The following is a 27,049-nucleotide window of genomic DNA, read 5'->3' as shown; positions in this document are numbered from 1 at the left end:
CATATATAGCCATTTGCAATCAGTGGGCAAATAGTACTTGAACATTACATCTCACTGTCTGTATATTTACTTAAAATAAAATACCCAAACACTGTTGATTGTTATTAAATATATACTCGTATATAAAGAAACTAGATAAGACTAAGAAATGGTATTTTCAGAATGAGAAAGAAAAAATATACGATAACTGAAACGAGTATAATTGGAGGAAAGAACGGTAAAAAGAATTTATGAGGCGAATGTTAGTGGGAAAAGAAGCAGAGGAAGACCGAGAAAAACATGGCACGATCAGGTATGCAAAATACTTGAAAGTGGTCAGGTTAGAAGTCTTAACAATCGGCGGGTATGTATGAGGAGATGCATGAACGTGGAAGAGGCGAAGAATGTTTGCAAGGACAGAGTGGTGTGGCGCTCTATTCTCTCTGCCTACCCCTGCGGGGAAGCGGTGTGATGGTTAGTTAGTTAGTTAGTTCGTTTGTATAATTGGAAAGTGAAATCATATTTTTACGTTAAAACAAACAAAAAAATCTACTGAAAATACTGGTTCTATCAGTAAGTAAAATAAAGCATAATACTAGGAACGGTTTTCATATAACAATTATAAATCATTTATGAATAAAAAATAAATAAATAACCACTCGTTTTACACGAAGTAAAGTAGTAAAATATCGATAACTGCAAAGAGTTTTTTTGAATTATTAATATTCATGGCACAAATAACGATGTCAATGTCGTTCATTGTACACACATATGTGTGCATATACACGTCTCACAGCGCGCTAAAATTTCACAAAGCAGTCGCACATAGCTTTCAGGGTCTCCGGGATAAATATTTGAAGCGCCACGCTGAAAAGCCAGCAACAAAAGACCTAAGATGTGCAATTAGACGCTCCTCCTTCAAAAGAAGGTAATACTTGCCACAGGCTCTATTGAAGCCTTTAAACGTTGAAAAGATTTTCATCAAAATAATGTCTCTTTGAGCTGAAAACTTTCAACTGAAAATTAGAAATATCGGTGATTTTTTCTTCTTCATTTATTTGTTTAATTTATAAATAAATACATACAAACATTCATTTACAAATTCATAAACATCATTAACATGTTTTTTTATGCAGAGACTCACCACTTGTCGGTGGAGTTATTTTTATATTATTTTTTTAACATCTCAACATAGACGAAAAAGAAAATGGAAGCTTGAGCATTTGCGGGGCTTACGACCGTCGTAGACTGGTTTATGTGATCACTTTACACACGTGTAACATTCACCCATTCAACTAATGATTGACAACCACACTACTCGAATTCTTGAAACTTCTAGATATATTGATCAAGCTCGTAACACAGTATGTGCGAGTTCACAAAAGCCATCTATGGTGTGATGAGGAAAATTTTTATAAAGCAGAGATTTTATCCATTTCTATGTGAGTTCCGAATCCTGGATTTTATTCACATACTTGAGAAACCCCTGAAAACATTATTTTCAATTTTATTTAATATTATAATTTGACCAGTAAATCCATTTACAACATTTTGAGTGTGTCCAAATACTTGTTCACTTCTGATTGAACATAATCCAGATTTGTGAAGAACTATTTAGACACGCTTAAAATGTTATCGTCCGCCTCCGTAATGTAACCAGTGTTTTCTTAATCATTTTATTTTTACTTAATTATAATGTCTACCGGTTTCAATCAGTATTAATCAGTCTTGTATTTATAGTGATTTTAAATCAAAGTTACATTTTAATTATAAAATGGAAAATCACAAAGTTAGTGCTTCAAATACAAATAATACGAAGCTTTAAATATTAATAATATTGAGGATATTAAATTCGTGTCCATGGAAGATTCCCTTCGTTACATTCCTATTCTTTTTGTCCGCCTCCGTAGTGTAATGGTCAGCACGCTCGGCTACCGTTCTGGAGGTCCAGGGTTCGATTCCCAAGGGGGGTTAAATAAATATAAGTGATTTTTTCACTGTCATATTTATTCAATAGTACCCTGGACTGGTACCTGAAGCGGAGGGCTGATCACCTTTCCTTCATGTGTAAACGATCAAGATAACACTGCGTTTATATGACGCAGTGCCCTATGCACCATTGGGGTGCGGATAAGGGTTTTATTATTATTAAAATGTTGTAAATAAATAAACTGGTCAAATAATAAACTGAATATAATTGAAAATCATGTTTTCAGGCGTTTCTCAAATATGGTGTACGAAATACATATACAATCCGTATACGAAAATATTCCGTTTTTACAATTACAAATATTTCACTATTTTAACAGTACTAACTCTTGATCATTTACCCATTCCTTTAAAACATTTTGAGTGTGTCCAAATACTCTTTCACAAATCTTGATTATCTCCAATTATAGGAGATAATTTTAATGTTATTTTTTGACATCTCACCAATAGATGTCTCTAGTGAAGTTCTAGCGATTGAAGAACAATGTTTCTGAATTGGTTTATGTATATACAACTTCCAATAATTTGAGTAGTGAGGTTGTCAATAATGGGTAGAATTGGTGAATGTTACACGTGTGTAAAGTGATCACTTTAACCAGCCTATGACGGTCGTCGGCCCCGTAAATGCCCAGACTTCCATATTCTTCTTAATTTTTGATGAGATTTTAAAAAATTATACCCATTCCTTAATTTTTCATTTCGTCTATATTCAATTTTGCCCTCTCACCTCCGTTGGAAATAAATTAAAAATGCTGATAACAATATATTGAAGTGTTCTACATGTATATTTATTATTTACACTTGGGAAAATTATACGTGTGACTTGATTTAAACGCAATATGGATAAAGTCACACGGTGTATTGATTTAAAGTTTTCTAGAAGTTAGTACTTGATATTTTATGTACATTATTAAATGATCTGGCACTGCGCGCTACATACTTAAATTAGCGATATTCTTATTTTTTTATATGAAAGGAATATAATTTTAATCTTTAATTACATGATAGCAAGATGATCAGTTTTGGACCTCAGGTGCCACTTCAGTATGATATCAAATTGATTTATAAACAGGGTGTCCCATAATCCAACGTTTTCCTTTAAAGGGGTGTTAGGCCAGCTTATGACTAACCAAAATATGAAAATATGACCCCAGTAAAAGTGCCTTAGTTTTCCAGATATTTCCACTTTAATGAATTTCTCGAACATCAAAGCCTTAGTTAGATCAGCTTTTTTTAAATGTCACTTTTTCCATTTTTCATATTTATTATGAAACAAAAATTAGAATCCTGAAATGTGAAACATTGAAAGAGTGGCATTAAAATAACTGATCTAAGGTGTAGATGTTCGGGAAATTCATAATAGTGGAATAATCTGGAAAACTAAGGCAGTTTTACTGAAGTCATATTTTTATTTTTTGGTTAGTCATAAGCTGGCCTAACACCCCTTAAAAAAAATAAGTAGGATTATAGGACACTCTGTATATATATATTTCCCATTTCAACATAGACGAATCAGAATATGGATGCTTGGGTATTTACAGGGCTTATGAGCTGTTATAGGTTGTAAAAGTTTACGCTTGTTACATGTTACAAGTATTCACCATTGTGCCCATGATTGATAATTCACATTATGTATTTATTCAGCATTAAGTTTGTGGAATGATATGATATTATAAAATTAAATTTTATAATATCATATCATTATTATTATAAAATTCAACTCTTGTGCTCGTATAACACCGCTTCTTGAGTTTTGTTTCATTACTTACGATTAGTTTAAAAAACTACGGTTGTTTTCGAAACTAGTCGTGTGTAATGAAATAAAACTTAAAAAATTTTGTTATAGAAATGTTTAATTTGAAAATATTTCACAATTTATGTTGATACGAAATGAGAACTGTTTATTTTTAGAGAATACAAAACTTCCCAATACAAATGTGCAGTAGGGATTGTCAACCAACGGTCCAGATTCACCCATATATTATTCAAATATACTTACAAAATTCCATTTCTTAAAAAAAATACATGAAATCCTATTAAAAACGTTAACTATGAAAATGTGTAGTTTTTATTAAAATACACTACATAAATTCATTCAACATAAAATATAAGATTAATGTTTCGTATTTACACTTCTTGGTTTTTCTGACCAATTTGATGACGTCAGTTACGAATCCAGACACTGGTCAAAGAAAATATATGTGATAAAATATGAAGTGTAAAAAAATATATAAAATAAATGTTTTCAATGCCTACATTGTTACGTTTATAAAAATTAATTTTGTCTAGTCTCCCATCAGTCTGATGATGTCGGAAACGACAAAATTCGGTTACTGGTCAAATAAAATACAAGTGGAAAAAATCAGAACTGTTGTTGTTTTATTATATGTTTACTAAAAGGTTTTCCTTGTTTCCCTTTCAAAGTTCAAATAAACCAATTCTGTTAAAGCCTCCCGAGGATCATTCGAGATATACATCTGATTGATAGTTCCAATCTCCCACATACGATAAAAGATCTTCGAATTGATAAGGGAATATGTTTCAATCCAGTACAGTAGGAGAATCCTATCATTTACAGCGGTAGTCTGAAAGTTTTTCTAAGAAGAAACTAAACTACCTTCTGAAAAATTAACTAACTGACCTTCACGCAGCTTCCCCGAAGGGATTAACGGAGCAAAAAGACGCCACACCAAAATTTTCGAACATTATTTGCTTTTTAAAAATTCATGCGTCACAGATGTCATAATTTCTGCAAATGACGTCGTACGTCAATCGTATTTAAAATTTGTAAACTAAACAGCTGCAGTATGCAAACATATTGATAAAATGGGCACAAATATAATCAAGACTAGTTAAGTGATAACTTTACATATCACTCACTCCTTTTAAGAACGTCATAAATCAAAAAAACTTTATTTTTCAGGAGAACGTTTTTTAAGTTTAAAAATATAACACAATGTTTTAAAAAATATATCAAGCCACTTTTTGAACTTTTTACTATGCAACAGATCTTTCAAAGTAAAACCTGAATGTTTTTTCTCCATTCGAAAATTATTTAGCTTATTTAAAAAAATAATTAAACAATATCTTTTCTTCAAAGTGTAAAAACAACACTTTCTCCCCTGTAGCGGGTAAATATTAAGTTTAAAATATGCCGCTTTTGCTGGGATAAAGTACATTTTCTTGACATTCCGAAAACATGCACATCTAAAGATTAACGATTTTCGATATATGACGTTGTTGAAAGTAGTGAGCGATATGTATATCAAGGTCATAAATAAAGTATTCTTTAACCAAAGCTCGTATATTTACATACTTATGTAGATTTCGTATTATTAGTATAATGTATTGGTAGAGCTAAGGGGTAAATCTTTCTTGAAGATTTGCAAGGAGCTTGGAGGGATAATAAGCCTGTGATTCGGGAGGCTCAGTAAGGTTGTGAATAATTTTGAAAAAGAAATACCGACAGACAATACTCGTCTGTATTCAAGGGTTTAAAAGATAATGAAATAAAAACCATTATGCCATCAATAGCTACTTTTTCGATTTTGCCGGATATTTTTAAATTTCATCTAGAGCACCGGTTCTCAAAATTTTTGGCAACGAGAAACACTTTTATACACTTTGTATTTTACGGGGCCCTAAAAATACAAAAAAAAACTGGTCTCAAACATTTAAAAATCATCATACAAATATGAGCACATTATACTCTACTGATATCTACAATGTCATACTAAACAGTTTTTCTTTTCTTCTTACCCTTATCCGCACCCAATGGTGCATAAGGCAATGAATAATATTAATAAAGTGTTATCTTGATCGTCACTTATAGGCAAGTTGATCACTACTGCGCTTCTAGGACCAGTCCAGGGAAATATCAAATAAATATTTAAGTGTAATCAGTAATTATATGTGTATGACTACCAAAAATTTTAGTAGTACTTTTGTTAATCGTTAGTAGAATGGTGAATGTGACAGTAAAGTGATCACATAACCAGCCTATAGCAGGTCATAAGATATGTAAATACCCAGATGTATATTTTCTTCTTCATCATCTATGATAAAATGTCAAAAATGAAAACATTGTGCTATTTAATGGAATAAGTATATGAAGTTGTTTAAATATTTTTAAAAAAAATACTTTAAATTTTAAGTCTGGCCTGATAGGATAAGCTCTAAAGCGCATAAAAAGTAAAGCATCCAGTCTATTGTGGTTTTTTGTCTTTACATGTGAATATGAGGAGAATCCCGTTTCACATAAGTTTAATATTGGAAACGGTACAAAAATAGTAAGAGACTGTGTGGTAAGTCAAAGATATTCATCATGAACAAAAAAACATTAATAATATAAGTATATAACCACTCACCGAGATTTTTATGTCTACCGGTTTCGAGACGTACCCGTCTCTTCGTCAGGACAATCACTACCACAGCATGCAAACAATACCACCCTTCACCACTAAAGCGCCATTTACACACTCAAAACTATACAAAATGTCAAACACATGTTGTGGTAGTGATTATCCTGACGAAGAGACGGGTACGTCTCGAAACCGGTAGACATAAAAAATCTCGGTGAGTGCTTTTATATTAATATTATTAACATTTTCGTAAAAAAAATAATAAAAAAGTAAAAATGACTAACCACAAAGTAAATGCTTTAAATATTAATGATATTTTTGAATAACTAAAAAAAAAAGTGACAGTGTTTTGCTTTCAGTTTTTGACATGCTACATCATTGTACATTTATTATGCCGCGATAGAACCATCCCAGAGGCTTCCGCAGAACAAAAACTTGAGGACCACTGTAATAGAACATTCTCAATTATATTTCTTATAAGTATATAAACACATGTGGTTATATAAATGATACTTTCGTATCAAGCTTCTTCCACAATGTGAAAACTACCACGCTAGTTCAACCGTAGCAAGATTGGAAAACAATTCCACTTTAAAAGAAATTCCCCGAAGAAAATCCCGTGCGTAGAGCTTCAAGTATTTCAAATACAGTAAAACTCCAATATAACGGACAAAAAACCGGTGAAATGCATTTTTTTTAAACGTCCAGTTAATATTTTATATGCTCAAATTCAAGTATCGCCGCATGTAAACAATTAACAAAAAATATATCATATATCTAAAAACTTGATTTTTCAAGAGATCGATTTTAAAGTTTAAAAATAGAATGAAATGTTTTGAAAATAAATATTAAGCCACTTATTAATAACTTTTTACTGTGCAACAGATCTTTTTTGGTAAAACCTGAATGTTTTTTCTCCATTTGAAAATATTTTGTATATTTAAAAAAATAATTAACCAATATAGTTTCTCCAAAATACAAAAACAACACTTTCTGCCCTGTAGCCGGTAAATATTATGTTAAAAATCACGTTTTACATCTAACACTAGAATTTGAGACATAATGATGTCCTGGCAAAAACCAAGTTATCGGTGGTAAGATCACATCTCGACGACCTAATAAATACAAAAACAACACTTTCTGCCCCGTAGCGGGTAAATATTATGTTAAAAATCACGTTATACATCTAACACTAGAATTTGGGACATAACGGTGTCCTGCCAAACACCAAGTTATCGGTGGTAAGATCACATCTCGACGACCTAATAACATTTAAAAACTTTTCGTCAGATAACGACGTTCATCTATTTTATATGCATTTTATGATTAGAGAGTTGATTATATACACAAAAAACAGCAAACTTCAGAAGTCAAAAAAAACTTGATTCCTTTTTCTAAACAAGATTACATTTAATTTTTCTAAACTGATATCAAACAGTAACGTCACTTTACGACGAGTGCCCGAAGACAACAATTTTTTTTTTTTATTTTTTGTATTGTTATGAATTGGTAATGATTTTTATATCTTTCATATATAAAAACAATCATATTTTAATTTTGTATACAACGGACATTCGGCTTTAACTCCAATTTGTCCGTTATATCCAGGTTTTGCTGTAGTACAATTTCAAAAAATGTTTTCTCGTTTGAGGTTTTCACGAAGGCTGAGCTTTTTCCATTGGTATTTATGGAAATACAAACCGTTACCTAGAGGAATTTTTTGACATTCCCAAACATGCTGATTTCAAAGCTCACCGGAACCGCGATTTGCTTTTGATACGACACTTTATTATTTGAGAATCGCACATCGATACATCGTGTAGCTTACTTACGATACTTATTGATCAAGGTGACATTTAAACCAAAAATTTTTTTTGTTTGTATATGGTTGTTACTTTCTAGGTATCTGATATAATTTCTTTTAATAATATTATATTTCATTACGAAAGCTGAATTGGAAGGGCGAAGAGCTTTAGGATGGGCTGCATTTAGCTGCAAACTCCAAACATGATTTTTTTGAAAAGTTATTTTATTCACATAAACGCCTGGAGGGCTTTCAAACGTAAAATTCTAGGGAAAAATTTTTTAAGTTAAATATGTGTTGCAAGTGTGTAAAGTGCTCACTTAACCAGCTTATGAAAATTCGTACACCCTGTAAATACACAGAGTTCCATACTCTTCTTTATTTGTTGAGATGTCGAAATTATAATATAATATTAAGTTATGCAAAAGAGTAGTAAAACTCAGTGAGGAGGTTTGATGGACAGTTGGGATTCTAATGATAATAACTAATGTCTTAGACGCTATAAACACTCACACATACACACTAACACATAAATTTACATATCAAAGATATTTGAAAAAAATAGAAGATGGATCTTCTATTTTTTCAAATATCTTTGTTACGTAAATTTATGTGTTAGTGTGTATGTGTGAGCGTATATAGCGTCTAAGACATTAGTTTTTTTCACTAGAATCCTAACTGTCCATCAAATCTCCTCCCCTAGTTTTTTCCTCTACCTCCTTCCCTAAACTCCCTTTTTCCTTCGCCCTCCCTATAATCATCTTTTGTTATTTATGTTTTTTTTAGTCTAGATTTTTAATTTGATCTAACGTCTAGATTTTTAATTTGATCAATTAAAGACTGTTTTTGGTTAGTTGGAAGTTATTGATTTTTAGCAATAGGCCCGCCAATGTACTAAGATGCATATATATATATATATATATATATATATATATATATATATATATATATATATATATATATATATATATATATATGTATATATAAATATATATATATATATATATATATATATATATATATATATATATATATATATATATATATATATATATATATATATAAATGTATGTTTGGTTATAAAATTACGTCACAACACTTCAAATAAACAAGAAGACGTCGGAAAATATGGTAAATAATATTCATTGCTTATTCCCAATTTGATTTGCTTTTTCAAAAACCCAATAAATTTTCCTTAGCAATCTACGAGTAGAACAATATGGATATTTATGGTGGAATGTCGCGTTACGTTATACAACAAGCTTTTGTTCTTTTTAACTTTTATTTCAGCATTAAAATTCATATCAGTTCAAATATTAACTGGACTCGTGTAAAGGACAGTCTCTGGCAATATTTTTCGTTTCAAGTAATGTTTCGTTGAAAGATTATTATTTATTTTTTATTTAATTCTTTGATAGGTTTATTTAGGCAATAAAACCTTAAATTAAACGAAAACATTATTTGACTATTCCAAATTCATACATTTTCTCATTTATGCCGATGATTTCAACTCCTGACCTGTATACGTTTAAGTTAAAAAAGTATTTGATTAATCTTAGGTTTTTTCATCTTCCATTATTTATACATTCTGCTACATCACTTTTTTAAATTTGTTTGGCCAATCATTTGTACCTCATGTCCTACCAATAGGCAAGAGAGGCAATTTTTTCACCATTTTTGATGAAATTCAATCAGAGTAGTTTCAGAAGCTTTTTTAAAAAAATGCTCAACAAACTCAAATAAAATCCATCAGGGTAACTATCACTGAGTTGGCGATCAAAACTGCATTCTAGGAAAAAAATTAGATTAAAAAAGTACACCATTTCACGCTTTAAAAATATTCTTAACATTTAACCTTATGAGTATGGACGTAAATGAACGTCGGTGCGAATTTTCCTCAAATGAGTATCGCCGTTCATGAAAGTCAAATTCCTTTTGTCAGTTGGTATGAGGTGACTTGTATAGAAATCACATATGTGGATATTTGTATGCATTTTTGTCACAAAATAAAACCTAGAGATAGTGATTTATTAAAAAAATACATACGATTTCTATCTTCATAATAAATAGCTCTCGAATTTTTTTTCATGTTAAATGAACCCACTCCCCAGAAAAAGTCGAATGTCAATTACTGTAATCCCAGAAAGGTAAAAAAAAACATTTTCAGTACAAAGAACCGCACAAAAAGCTGGACACATAATTATGTCTCGATACTGTAGATACTGAAATACGATTCTCCCCGGAAATATATTTCATTATTAACTTTTAAAAATACAGAGTCATTGCCGTGTTATATATGCCCATGTTTTTATTTCAATTCGTTTAACCGCGAAGGGCGAATGGCAAAATTGAGATTGATTCAACACCCACCGAGGTAGTATTTGAATATCAATATAAAAGCACAGGGCTCAAATCCAATTAGTGTGGTCCTTTTCCGCTTTACGCCCGTCTACTCCTGAGAGGATTAGCCCCTTGGAATGGAAAGATAATATTTTGTCGAATTTTAATTAAAATTTTGAGATCGGACAGATTTGTCATAGATTTTTCGGCAAAATCCGACCGTAACTGTATAAAGTCGATAATTCTTAAGACGCGAGAAGAAATTGTCAATAACTCCATCTTGTTGTGATACCTTTTTGGTATCATGTACCTACATCAAGTAAATGGTCTCCCACACTATCACATCTTGATACCAACCTCCACATACCTCTTTTTATTCTTATTATTTTACCCTTATCTACACCCAAAAGCGCATAAGGCACTGCATAGTATCTAAAATTCCATCTTGAGTGTTTTTTAAATGAAGGCAAGGTGATCGATCAGTCCTGCGTTTTTGGTACAAGTACAAGTGATTTAGATATCAAACAAATATTGCAGTGAAAATCACATATATTTTTTTGACTCCGTTAGGAATTGAAGCCGGGACCTCCAACACGCTAACCATTACACGACAGAGGCTACTAAAAACACAAAACAATAAAATCTGCATACATTCTTTGAAATATTTTTCTTTATTTTGAAGTTGTTAAGACAGGCGAAACGAATGAGTAAGGAAAAACGGTTAAACAAATATATGTGGCGAATTCGCTTTGAAAAAGAAGCAAAAGAAGAACGAGTAAAAACTTGGCATGCTCAAGTACTTCAAATACTCAGTAGATAAGAAAGGGCGGCTGTCCAAATTTAAAACACAGTAAGGGACATTTTTTTGTAGTAGGTTTTTTTTTGCATTTATGGACTAAGTAGACTCTACTTAGTCCAAAAATGCAAAAAAAACCTACTACAAAAAAAATGTCCCTTACTGTGTTTTAAATTTGGACAGCCGAGGAGTCGAAATAATTGACGGTATGTATGAGGAAATGCATTAATGTGGAAGAGAATTCTCCTATTCCGAGAATTCTAAGATATGGCAATAATTAGGGACATTTTAAATTTAATACAAATTTGATATTTTTACTGTTAATATTTGTTGAAATTCTTAATACATCATTAAACATCTTTAAGTAAAAATATACAGAGCACTTTTTGGATCTCTTGGTGTAAATTTTATTTCGATTATTAGCTTCGATTAATACTTATCTTTTCAATTTTCATAATTGTTATTTTAATTTTATATTATTCATTATTATTTTCTATGTAATCTATCTTAATTTCTAATTTCTATGTTATTTTTTGTTAAAGGCAGTAATCCCGTAGATAAAATAAATAAATAAGGAGCGAAGAATGTTTGCAAATACAGATTTGTGTGGCATTCTATATTTTTGTTATATTCTGATATAAAGCAGTTATTTAGTAATTAAAATTGAATTTTTACTCTAGAAAAAACATATCTATATCTTTATTACACGTGTTTCAAAACATTCAAAATCTTACAATGATTAAAGAAAACACTTCGTTTTTTACCACTTGAGTTTTATTTTAGACTACATGTTTCAGAAGTTAAACTTCCATCATTCAGGTCTGTATAATAACAGTTATTATACAGACCTGAATGATGGAAGTTTAACTTCTGAAACATGTAGTCTATAATAAAACTCAAGTGGTAAAAAACGAAGTGTTTTCTATAATCATTGTAACATATCTTACCACAAAGTTAATGCCGAAACAATAAATAAAATATTCAAAATCTTAATAAAATTTCGTTTAATAATTTAAAACATTTAAATAAATAGTGGTATTTATCAAGAAACATTAAAATTTACATTGAATACATAACTAAATCAAAGTATCAAGATCATTTTTAGACGATAGTTCGATACTCCGTGGTCTAATTACACGCAATAAAAAGTATTTAAAAAGAAACCACTTAAAATTACAAAATAAATTATTATGTAGGCGAAATAATGGAAATTTCAAGGGAATTTTTAATGAAGATTCCTACTTTGTTATTCTAATTACAATTATCTGAATTTTTAGGCCCCACTCATTAGGCAGTTAAGATTAATCGGTTTATTTATTTTTAAATAACATTGCGTGGGTTTTATGCAAAACCCAATTCCATTTTTTGCTCGACACCAAATGTAATTTTATTCATTTTATACTATAACTACTTAATGTACTTTTATGGTATATGGGTACACTCACAAATGTATGAGAGAATAGACATTTTATTTATATCACAACATTTTCAGAGTGTCTAAATCAAAGGATACACACACAAAATGTTGTGAATAAAATAACTGGTCGAATTATGACCTGTATTAAAAAAATCACCTTTTAAGATATCTTCTAGTATGCCAGGACTAAACCCTCTTAAAAATTTTATCATGCCAAGTTTTATGTAAGTATTTTTTTCAATGTAATATTTATTCAATATTACCATGGACTGGTACCTGAAGCGGAGGGCTGATCACCTTTCCTTCATGTGTAAAACGATCATTATAACACTGCATTTATAAGACACAGCCCTATGCACCATTGGGGTGCGGATAAGGGTTCTATTATATTTATTATAAGTTTTACGTACAGTCACAAATATATAGGGCAATAGACATTTTATTTATTTCACAACATATTGAGAGTGTCCAAATCAAAGGATACACACTCAAGTTGTTGTAAATAAAATAACTGGTCGAATTATGAGCTGCATAAAAAGAAACACTTTTTAAGATATCTTCTAGTATGCCAGGACTAAACCCCTTTAAAAAATTTATCATGCCAAGTTTTATGTACACTTACAAATGCATAGGGCAATAGACATTTTATTTATTTCACAACATATTGAGAGTGTCCAAATCAAAGGATACACACTGAAAATGTTGTGAATAAAATAACTGGTCGAATTATGAGCTGCATAAAAAAATAATCACTTTTTAAGATATCTTCTAGTATGCCCAGACCAAACCTTTTTAAAAATTTTATCATGCCAAGTTTAATGTACACTTACAAATGTATGGGGCAATAGACATTTTATTTATTTCACAACATATAGAGAGTGTCCAAATCAAAGGATACACACTCAAGATGTTGTGAATATAATAACTAGTCGAATTATGAGCTGCATATTTTTTTTATCATCTTTTCAGATATCTCCTAGAATGCCGCGACTAAACCTGATGAAGAATTTGATCATGCTTTGTTTTTTAAGCCTTTCTTTAATTCTATTTCAAACCGCATTCACCTCATATATTTGCTTTACTGTTCATTCCTCCACCTTACATGTCCGCCTCCGTGGTGTAATGGTCAGCGTGTTAAGCTACCGTACTGGAGTGAAACTGGAGTGTACAGGGGGGGTGAAAATAAATACTAGTGATTTTACACTGTAATATTTATTTAATATTACCCTGGACTGGTTCCTGAAGCGCAAGAGTGATCACCTTGCTTTCATGTAAGTAATGATCAAGATAACACTGCGTCAATTCGACGCAGTGCTCTATGCACCGTTGGGTGCGGATAAGGGTTATAAAAAAAGTAATAACAATAAGTTCATTCCTCACTCATTAATGCCACATGTCAAAACTATTTCAACACACATTTCTTAGTATTTTTTTCCGTCTTCATAGTGTAACATAGTTGTTAGCACATTTTGCTACCGTGTTTGAGGTTCCGGGTTCGATTCCCAGGAGAGGTATAAATAAATTTAGGTGGTCACCAACATTTTTTGAGGAAATGATCGGATTGATTTTTACAAAACCAAAGAGCCGGATGATAGATAAATTAGTTGTCAATCAGAATATTCATGTTTTTGTGTTTTTTTATATTTAAATATTTTTATATGTTAATTTCTAAGAATATGTTTTTTAATATCCATGAACCAACTTTGAAACATTATTCTTGAATCACTAGAACTTCACTAGAGACATTTATTGGTGAGATGAAAAGAAGTATTTTTTGTGTAAAGTGATCACTTAAACCAGCTTACACTTCCATATTCTTCTTCATCCTTGATTATATGTTAAAAAATAATATGAAAAACTCCTATAATTGGAGATAATCCAGCTTTTGTGATCAAGTATTTGGACACACTCAAAATGTTGTACTAATTAAAATTGGTTTCTTTGTATAGGTAGGGTTTTTTTGTAGGGGTGGATGTAAAATCTTTGCTGTGCCCTATGTTGGCGATCAATGATGTTATTTAAATAATTCTAGATAAATAGATTTCTCGTAATCTCTTCAAAGATAATAAAAATAACTCCAAAATAAACCGATCTCAATTTATACCGGATTCAACATTAATGAGATTCCATTTAAAAACGAAACAGGATTTCTAATTTGAATAAAGGATCGACCAGGATTAATTATTCGCCGAGAGCTTAAATCGTCACTAGTGTATTTATTGAAGATTAAGCTGCGTACGCTTTCCGTAGATCTGAAAACGGAAGCGTAAGCTCTTCCCGAAACGTCGGCGCAGGGCAATAAATCTTGCGGGCATTATGTAAGAGGATGCCACCTGGAAACCCTCGGCTCCAAAGGATCCTTGGAGTATATAATATACATTTGCCTTCCTTAGGTTTCAATGACACAGTTGATAGTTGAAGTCTTTATATGGTACAAATATTTGTGTGGATATATATAGTAGTCGTACAGGAGAAAGTGACCAACTACCAAAACATAAAATGCTCAGGACGGCCATTTAAGTCACTTTTGCTTGGCAAGAAAATAAACACCAATGCAGTAAGTCAAAGTCGATATATTATACTTCCAAGTTTAAAATCTTTTGAGATTTTTTCAAGGCAATATTAAGGTAGTAAGACATCAAATAGTCAATGATCACGTTTTTGTAAAACAATGCACTTGGTCACTTTCTCCTGTATGACTACGATATGTATGTGGATTTTTGCATATCGCTCACTCCTTTCAAAAACATCATAAATCAAAAAACTAGATTTTTCAGTAGATCGTTTTAAAAGTTAAAAAAATAATACAATGTATTAAAAATAAATATCAAGCCATTTATTGAACTTTTTACTGTGCAACTGAATTTTTAGGTAAAACCTGAATGTTTTATCTCCATTTGAAAAATATTAAGTTTATTTAAAAAAATAATTAAACAATACCTTTTCTTCAAAATGCAGAAACAACACTTTCTGCCCTGTAGCGGGTAAATATTAAGTTAAAAATATGCCACTTTTGCTGGGATATAGTACAGTTTCTGAGCATTCCAAAAACATGCGCAACTGAAAATTGATGATTTTTGTTACATGACGTTCTTAAAAAGAGTGAGCGATGTGTTTGTGTGTATGTTTATTTAAAAAATAAACATTTCTCATAGATTCATTTCCTATTATAAACATCAAAATTGTAATCATATAAGTATTACTTAAAAAATCGCATAAAACACAAGTCATTCTATATATATACACAAACATTTGTACATCACATGTATAACATACGAGTACATGTATGTATTTTTATTTTTTTTTCTTCTTCATTTTTCTCAATTCATAAAGAAAGATGTGTTGAGATGGTTTAGGCATGTGTGGTCAGGCCAGGAGTAACCGTCTGGCCATTGGCATTTTCGAAAAAATACGGGCAATGACACCTTTCGACCATAGAGCACACCAAACATCAGTAACGACATTACGACAACCTTACATCAGTAACGCTTCTACTCTCTTCAATAATCTTCATAATTTTACCGATTATTTGCGTAGTTGGTCGATTATGACGGCCATAAACAGCACGTATATTGCGCGAAAAGTGGGTACGTATAAATCACCACTTTTAAAGTAAGCTTAAATAGTTTCAACTCGTTGTTTGTTTGTTGAACGATGCATTATCGTAAATGACAAAACACTAATATTAACTAATATTAATATACTTCTTGGGTCTTCGAGGGTCTTCGATTAATCGTCGACAGGGTCAATAGGTACTCTACACACATGGGGCTTACAATAAATGTTGCAAAAACCCATGTGTTGTGCAACAGCTCATGCCTAGATGCCCAACAACCCTTGATGTTGAGTAACCAGCGCATCGAAAGGGTCGAGAGTTTCAAGTACTTGGGAGTGTACGCGACTGAAAATGGCAGCCTTCAAAAGGAACTGGGAGTGCGATTAGGACTCGCAGGGTCCGCATTTAACAGTATGAAGGCTGTCTGGAGATCGGATTTATACTCGGTGAAGACCAAATGCCGCCTATACAATGCCTGCATTGCTCCTGTTCTCTTATACGGCTGTGAAAAATGGCACCTTACAAGGGCCCAGAGCAGCCGTGTACTGAGCTTCGAGAACAGGTGTCTGCGGAGAATTTTAGGCGTGCGGTGGTTTGACTTTGTGAGGAATTAAGAGACAAGGCGTAGGACGCAGCAAATTTTGGTCACAACTGTCGTCCAGAAAAGGCGATTCAGTTGGCTTGGCCATGTACTCCGCATGCCTCCTGAGAGCCTTAATCAAGCTTGCCTCTTTTACAAGGCATCAGGTTCGCCCCGCCCAGGACGACCACTGCTTGTTTTGTCGGCAGTTCTCGTCAGAACTTCGGGACGCGGATCTGACTTGGGATGATGCAAGGGAGCTGGCAGCCGACAGAAAAGCCTGGAGACAGTTTGTGGACTCCATATGCTCCACCTAGGGAGCGGATATGGTTTAATTAATTAAGATACTTCAAATGACAATTGAATTCGATAAGCGTCAAATGCCAGCATTTTCATCTTAAAACCACGAAATGAATAACCCTGTATATGTGTGTGTTTTTACCTTTTATTGGATATTTTCAGATTGGTTTTGCATGATTTAATGTACTATGAATTTGAGGTTGTAAGTCAGTATTGAGAGATATAAAATGACATCCTCTCTGTTCACCCCTTTGCCTTATTAAAGTGACAATAACACATGATAGTAAAGAAAACATTAAAAAAAAAAAAAAAATGACAGATTGTGTGACGGGAAAATTTATTCAACAGCCATTATATTCCAGATACATTTAATGTAAGCTAGATTGAAAAAAATAAAAACAAAGAGTAGTTATACAGGTGGACAAAACATTATTGAAGGCCTATTATTTCTGGTATTGCATGGTTGATATTATTAAATTAATAGTATCTCTTGTAGCCCTTTGGTGGCCTGTATCCTGGGGATGCGGTGGCGGTGCCCTGAAAATATTTATTTTATTAAAAAAAAAATCAAAATTTTTGCCAACCCTATAAAAGTTATGTAAGACGAAAATTTCGTTTATTGTTATTATTATTTTGCTTTAAATGAAATTCTTATTGGTAAGTGAATTTTTCATATATTTTTTTAAACCTTTTCCACACCTAATGGGGCATAGAACACTGGATCGTATTGATATAGTGTTATATTGATCGTTAATTACACGAAGGCAAGGGGATCACTTCTTCGCTCAGGAACTCTAGTCCAGGGCAAAATTCAAAAAATTGTAAAATCAATAATATTTATTTTCACCCCCTTCTGGGAATCGAACCCGGGGACCTCCAGGGTGAGATGGGTAATTTTTTTTTTTAGTATAATAAATACCACTTATTAACTATTATATATCTATTGTTACACGTATTTCGATGGATTTAACAACATTATCAAACATCGTGTGATGTTGAATGGTTCGAAATACGTGTAACAATAGATTTAAATTAATAGTGGTATTAACCATGAAATAGTTTAATTCAAAACGTTTTTTTTAAATTTTATTAAAAAAAAGAAATATCTGTATTTTTATTATTTTACACAATTATTTCAATTTCATACATTTTCTGTGAGCCTAAACGGCTCATTTTTAAAAATCGGTATCAAATTAAGGTAGAGTGGGTTCGAACCGAGAAACTTTGACTTAAGAGTTCGCGACACTAACCACGGGACCACAACCCGATACGCCAATTCGATACGATAATTCATAATTCAGAATTCATGTTATTATTGCTTATTATAATTATTTTCTTTAAAGATTAAAATAAGGCTGACACTGGCAGAAATATATATCCTGTCACTGGATAACTGCCAAATACTAAAAAAAAGTTTTGTTGAGAAAAGCGAAAAAAACTGTTTACGCGCTTACAAGTTAATTTAGGAGTTTATTGTAGGATATAGGAATAACACTAACACGTTACTGAAATAAAGCAGTTTTGAATCTTTTCAATCTAATAAATTTCTCAAACTACGTTCAAAGCCTTAAATTTGAACTATTTTTTTTAATCATTTTAAATTATCAGTTAAAATGTAATAATACTTAACAATAATTTTAACCTTATGTTTAATATATAGAATGAAGAAATAGCTGAATTTTAAACAAAAGTGAGTATGAATATAAAATACGAAAAAACAAAAGGATTGGACCATACAAAAAAACATGAAAAAAAATCTGTACTATTTAAAGCTATTGAGAAACAGATATTTTTTGGAGAAAAAACAGTGAAATATTGAAGAATAAGTAAATGATATTTAAAAAGGAAAAAAACTATGAGGATTTCACTTTTGTATCGTGTGAAGTTTGTATTGAAGCATGGAGAACTCAAAGTATTCTTTTGGCGAGTGTCGCTTGTTTCTAAGCATTATATTATTAATGTAATGCTATGAAACAATACTCAGATAATAACTGACTTTGTTAAACATACATATGTGTTATATTACTCATTAATTCGGCATTAACTTAGTGGAATGACATGTTGTATGATACCACTTAATGAGTTTTATTTCATTACACACGGCTAGTTTCGAAAACTAACAGATGTTTTCATCTACAGGTATATTTATGTAAATTGAAGTAATAAAAATCTGCTAGGCAATAATTGGATCAATATTAAGTTACTTTTGAGTATAAGTACAATATTATTAAATAATTTAAAAATAAAATATGCATATATTATTTCTAGTTTTGCCCTAATTAATTTATTCATAAATACGCTGAAAATGCGTTATATTTCAAATGCATGATTTCATTATATAAGTATTTTAATGTAATTTTATTGTTACCAATTAATTATTACAGAGAAAGCATTTTTAATTGCTAATAATGGGTTTTTGATAAATTAAATATATTTTAAAAATATAATATTAATGTTTTCAATGATTAATTTTTAAATAATTTATCAATCTTACCATGAGAGCAGCGATGACCAAGAAGGCAGCAATGACTATGCTTTGGATCTGCATGTTGAATGTTATTCCTTTACTTGTTTGAAGTTAGAATGGTGTTGCTTGTATTATTGCAGTATTTATACTAAAATCGCTGTTAGATTCTAGGGCAGGGTTGCCTCACTCTACATTTTTTTTCTAAATTTAATTCACACGTATGTATTTGCCTATAAAATCAATCGAATAAACACTAAATTGGGATTGTTCTTTAATAATTGTATTTATTTAATTTCTAATGTAGAATAGTTTAATTGATATTTTCCTTGGTTAATGTCAGTTTATTATTTATATATTTTTTTTGAATATTACAATTTATATATATTAATATTAATATTAATATTGCAATGTATTTTGTTCGTTCAACATTTAAAATTAAATAAAATATACAGAATACATATACATCGGGGTGGGGGGGGGGGTTTAACTGCTAAGAAGCAAAATCTTGCAACCAAAGTAAAAACCTTAATTTAAATTAAATAAAACTTAATAATGGAACAAATCCATCATCTGTAAAAAAAATTCAATAAATTAAAAAAGTAATTGATTTTTAATTTAGTATGTCAATGCAGGTCAAAGAATTGAGCCGAATTATCGGCGAATATGTATGAGGAGTTACAATAAAATGGATCAGAAGAAGACCGAGGAAAACTTGGCATTATCAAGTGTATTAAACACTTGAAAGCGGTCAGGTCAGGAGTCGGAATAATCAGCGCGTGTGTATGAATATGAAAGAGCTGAATAATATTTACAAAGATAGAGTAGTGTAACAATGCTCTCTGCTTACTCCTGCGGCGAAGCAGTGTGACGGTAAGTTAGTAAGTTAGATTTGTACACTTATTAGTTAGAATTCAATGGCAAATTTCAGCAGCAAAATCAAGTTTCATAATTTTAGGTTAAATAATACACTTTGTAATATATTTGTACCTACCTTTAAAGGAGTGGTTATAAAATTTTATTTAAAAAAAAGTTGACAACCCTTTGTTATCGACGATATTGCATAAAAAAATAACAAATATTGTTTCAGCTGTCCAATGCAGTTATTTTTATAATATCGTTTTATCGAGCAAATTATCACAAATGCATTGGAAATTAAACATACAAGAATGCTGCATTGTTGTTATTGTATTTTTTTTTCAAATGAAACACTTAATTAAACATTAAAGTTATATAACTTAAAATAATCATGTATGTATGTATATATATTTGAATATATATACATACATACATATATATATATATATATATATATATATATATATATATATATATATATATATATATATATATATATATATATATATATATATATATATATATATATATATATATATATATATATACATATATATATATATATATATATATATATATATATATATATATATATATATATATATATATATTAAATCCCCCTTTTCTAGTATTTACCAAGTAAAACTTAGGTAAGGTGCATTTTTTAAAATTTTATTTATTTTATAAAAAAAACGTTAAATTTACAAAGACCGTTTAGAGTTTAAAAATATTTGTATTTTTTTATCTGGACAGAAAAATTTAAACAGTTGCTCAGATCAATACAATATTAGTTATCAGAAAGTACATTCAATACAATTGTCAATAATATCAAACCGTTCCGTCAAACATATCACATGATAAATTGCTGAAAGGACGTTTTACATTTTCAAACACAGACAGCATAATTATTGATCAGTTCTGTATATTTGATCAATAGCACATTACATATACATATATAGTTTGCCTCCGTAGGGAAATGGTTAGCGTGTTTGTTAACCATGATGGAGGCCCCGAGTTCAATTTCTAGGGAAGAATCAAAAGAGATTTGTACTATTAGTGACAGCATTTTGAGTTTGTCCAAATATGCTTGTTCACAAATCTGGTATATGTAGGAGGTTATGTCGTAGTAATGAAGACAGAAGTTTATCTCTGAGTACATACATATATATATATATATACAACATTTTGAGTGTGTCCAAATACTTGTTCACAAAATCTGGATTATCTCCAATTACAGGAGTTATTTTCATATTAAAAGTCTCTAGTGAAGTTCTAGTGATTCATGAACAAGGTTTCTAAATTGGTTCATATATATAGAACTTCCAAGAATTTGAGTAGTGTGGTTGTCGATAATGGGTAGAATTGGTGAATGTTACACGTGTGTAAAGTGATCACTTAAACCAGCCTATGACGGTCGTAAGCCCCGCAAATGCCCAGACTTCCATATTCTTCTTCATCTTTGATGAGATGTCAAAAAATAATATATATATATATATATATATATATATATATATATATATATATATATATATATATATATATATATATATATATATATATATATATATATATATATATATATATATATATATATATATATATATATATATATATATATATATATATATATATATATATATATATATATATATATATATATATATTTATATATATATATATATATATATATATATATATATATATATATATATACATATATATATATATATATATATATATATATATATATATATATATATATATATATATATATATATATATATATATATATATATATATATATATATATATATATATATATATATATATATATATATATATATATATATATATATTTATATATATATATATATATATATATATATATATATATATATATATATATATATATATATATATATATATTTATAAATATATATTTATATATATATATATATATATAAATATATATATATATATATATATATATATATATATATATATATATATATATATATATATATATATATATATATATATATATATATATATATATATATATATATATATATATATATATATATATATATATATATATATATATATATATATATATATATATATATATATATATATATATATATATATATATATATATATATATATATATATATATATATATATATATATATATATATATATATATATATATATATATATATATATATATATATATATATATATATATATATATAGGAGTTCTGATAAATTGTGGTTAGTAAGAAAATGAATACTACAATTTATATATTAACGTTGGTATTGACAAGGTGGAAACAGACTTAAGTAGAGTCCAGGTATAATATTTGTGAATATTTTTGATTATTTTTATAAGACAACCTTTATATTAATGTTTAAAATCAAGTAATAAAAAAAAAAACTTTAATGAATTAGCATGTATGCATTTCGGCTCAACACAGGCTATGCCTAAAGTGCCGTAATACATACATATAATTAATAAAATATGGAAAAAAAAATTACCAAAAATAAATAAACATATAATTTATTTTAACATATGTTTTACAATTTTTTTTGTTTTTGATAAATTTCAAAACACCATTTCGGAGTTTTATCAATATTGTAACGAATGAGCGATGTTTACTTAGTAGATTAATATTATCCACTGACACTTCGTGATGGAATTGATTATTATTATCTTCGTGATGGAATATATTATTAGATTGAATCCAATATTTTTAGCTTTTCCACTTTATTTTTATTTGACCAGACCAGTGACCGGGTTTTGTCGTTACCGACATCATCAGACTGGTGGGGGGCTATACAAATTGTTATGTTATATATAAAACAAGGCAGGAGTTGATAACCATGATTTGATATAATTTTGTTGAGAAATTAATTTAATTTTAGTGAATTTGAGTGAATTTGAGTATTGTATGATATAAATAATATATTGTTTTTAAATTTCAATTTTTTAAATATAATTTATATTTTTTTTTTTAATATCATTCCATACTCAAATGCACTCAAATTCAATTCATTTCTCAACAAAATTATATCAAATCACGGTAATCAACTCCTGCCTTGTTTTATATATAACATAACAATTTGTATAGCCTCTCACCAGTCTGATGATGTCGGTTACGACGAAACCCGGTCGCTGGTCAAATAAAAATAAAGTGGAAAAGCTAAAAATATTGGTTTTAATCGATGTTTACATGTTACAAATAAAAAATAAACCTTACAATTCGGTTCCAAAGGTCGATCAACTTATAGGATACATGGCATAGTAACTCAATCGTTTACCTCTAAAAATAGACCCTTTTAAATTAAACGCTTAAGAAACGAAATTTTGAATTAAAATAAGCAATTATGTGTGTGACGCTTCCTTGACGAATTACAAGATAAGATTAAAGACTTCAATTTCTAACGTGAACTTTTGTAATCGTAGGTACATTGTAACTTAAGTCTATGAAACGTACAGTCTCTTGTAAGTTAATCTTTTCAAATTATAAATTATGTGCTCGGTAATTTATACATTATTTATAATGAATAGAGCTACAGCCACCTTACCCCTACCTAGAAAACTTTGAACAAATTTGCAAAAGACTCTAGAACGACAGTTTACACAAACTATAGCGGGAATTGTTCCTGCGCGAAAACACCTTAACTTCCATAAGTTTCCTTAAAAGGAGGTTTAAAACAATTATGGCAAAAAAGCAAATTGATTGAGTTAGTGATCGATCGCAATTTTTCTCAAGATGATATTAATAATCACCAGTCTGATGATGTCGGTCATGACGAAACTCGGTCACTGGTATCCGGAGCATGCGTAACACGGAAGATATGGTGAGGTGGGACGACAACGAAGGCGATACTGGAATGAGCATGTAAATAGAAGTCTAAAGCCAGATATCCATTTATCGGCTTTCAAGGAAAACCTGAAGGACGTAGACCCCCAGGCAGACCTCCAAAAAGGTGGGAAGATAGCTGGCAGTCAACATCCCAAGAGAGACAGATCCTTAAGGTCTTTAAAAATAAGAAAAATAAGAAGTGATTATGTAAACAGTCCTGCAAGAGCTTTCTATGAAACTCGTTAGACTTTTCTCGCTAGTGTAAACGCGCCTTACATCAAATTGATACAACACCTACTCAGTCCATAAAGATTATATCCTTACATTGGATTAAACGTTTTCTTTAGTATTACGCTGCGAAATATATAATAATTTCAAGATGTGATATGACTTAAATGGCTTTTAAGCTCCGAAAAATGTAATTTTTTTTTAAAAACCATTAATTTGTTTTGTTTTTTCATCATATAATCTCGGATTTGTATTTTACAATTTAGTCCAACTGCCATTGAGATAGTATTAAACGAAAATGACTTTAAAAACATAAAAAAAAGTTATTCCTATTATATAAGTTGGGTATCATCATTTAAAATATAGTGAAAACTCGATGTAACGAATTCCTTTGTGTATTTTTTTAAAATCTCAAATCAGCGAAAGCTTTTATTGAAAGCTTAACCTCTACATAACAAATAAATATTGTGATAAAACGTGATAAAATGAAATTAAATAAATAAAAGTTAGAATGTAACCTTGCAAAGTCACCAGTCAAAGCCAAAAATACCACTATAGCAAAAACGTCACCCATCCAAAAATGTGTGAACTACGTTAGTATAAAGGCAATATGTAAAATAGTTTCAAAAGGGATGCGCTCGGACAACAAAAAGGTTTTTTCATTGTTCATCTGAAATATCTAGCAGGCAACCTTTCAATATTTTCAAAGGTTATAAGTTTTTTAACTGATTGCTTTTTGGTTTGGAGTTGGGACTAGGGTATCCGGATTGTAAGTAATCGATATTTAAAGGTTTAAAAAAAAAATGTTTTGTTGATAAAAATCAGAAAGGAGAATTCATTCATTGTTTTCATTTACGAAGCTCAGCTCAGTTATTTTGATACAGTATAAAAATTAAAAGAATATATTTTGCATAATTGACTGGCACTGTTCTACCTCTAAGTGATATTTTTACCTATTCGAAAACCTAACTTTTTCTACTACAAACCTTATTTATCTAATTAAATCCATCCGAATGTCTTACGAAAAATATTGGATTTGATCAATGCGGTGAAAAGTTAATAATTAAGTTCTGTTAGAAAAAAATCTTTTTTTTTTAAGATCCAAAATATATTGAATAAACATTGGAGTTAACGAAAGAATTTATATTAATTTTTAGTCCAAAGGATTTGAATTCCAAACTTCACCCATAGTGGTAAAATGTTCTTCTTTATAACCCGCAAATACTCTTTTTTAAATGGATTATCTTCAGTTAGGATAGTAAGGAAAGGGAAGGTAATTGTAAAGAATATCATAAACACCCAGAACAATTGAAAACAAAAATGTCTTCAATTAATTGAACTCGCGACGCCAGTTTTGCAGTCAAACGTCTATACACCTACTCCACGTCGCCTGTCTAACGACTTAATTATAAAAGCAGGCTAATTTATCAATGCGGATGATAAAAAATGATTTTGTGTCACAGGAAATGTGTAATTCAACGATGAATTCAAAATTTTATTAAAATTGTAATGTGGAAAAACCCTTCTGAAAAAAAATACATTTATTTGACACAATTTTTTACGCGAAATATAAATTAAAACATGTGTATTTTATATTTATACCTGCTTTATAATTGTATGTAAATATTCATATGTTTGTAAAATAATTTGAAAAATGTTAGAATGTAATAAAAAATCACATTCACCCAAAAAACCCATTCAAAAAAATATTAAAAATACTTTTAAAAGTATTTTTTTAGTTTTGAATTTAAGAACTACATTTGATATGATAATATAATAACTACATAGCTTTTTACGTACTTATTGTATTTCACCAACGACTAGATACAAACCCAGTCTGATGATGACGGTAACGATGAAATCTATAAAAACGCTATTTAGTTGTCGTCATATCAATTTTTATTATTATTTTCAAAGATATTAAAAATAACGAAAACGCATGATATTATTAATAAAAATCGATAAAAAATAACTTAAAATAAAAATCGTTTAAAATTGTTTTAAAAAAAAATATATTTACTGTATTTCTTACCTGTTTTCAAAACTAAATTTTCCTCATCTTCATAAAGTATGTATTTCCTGAACCAAACATTTTGTCAATCACAATAAAAAAGTATTGAAAATAAACAATTTAAGAACTATAACATAACGCAAACAATCACAGTATTGCAACTTTTAAACCACTTTTTCCGCGCACATCAGTACCTAACCACAAATTTCATACGTTTGTGCGAATTGTCGTAGTTTCTGGTCGAAATTTGACTGGCGGCACGCGTCCACCCCCGACGACAGAGTAACCCGAACTGATTTAGTGGCGCGTCGTTAGCCGCCGGAAACACCCGAACGAGAGAGGGATGCAGGATATAAGAAAACAGGGGATGGAATTTGATTACTCCGTATTGCGAGGTGTTCGTCTTTCGGCTCACCTTATATGCTATGCGTATTGCATTTATTTAGGCGCTAGTGTTTTTTACTTTTTACTGAAATAATTTAACATGCTGGTTTTCA

At 29.8% G+C, this 27,049-nt stretch overlaps 1 protein-coding gene across 1 annotated transcript in view; it reads right to left on the bottom strand.

The window, feature by feature from the left end:
* Nucleotides 1-26,846, bottom strand: part of LOC148309460 (zwei Ig domain protein zig-8-like) — a 132,395-nt gene extending 105,549 nt beyond the window's left edge. The window contains exon 1 of the mRNA XM_088260071.1: nucleotides 26,574-26,846. The gene's annotated coding sequence lies outside the window, so the exon portion shown is untranslated. The remainder of the gene's footprint in view (nucleotides 1-26,573) is intronic.
* Between the last annotated feature and the right edge of the window lie 203 nt (nucleotides 26,847-27,049).

This window comes from Brachycentrus maculatus, unplaced genomic scaffold (genome assembly GCF_059751285.1).
Source record: "Brachycentrus maculatus isolate JH-2025_06_01 unplaced genomic scaffold, ASM5975128v1 h1tg000123l, whole genome shotgun sequence".
In the NCBI taxonomy this organism is placed as follows: Eukaryota; Metazoa; Arthropoda; class Insecta; order Trichoptera; family Brachycentridae; genus Brachycentrus; species Brachycentrus maculatus.
This window is presented reverse-complemented; position numbering and strand designations above follow the sequence as displayed.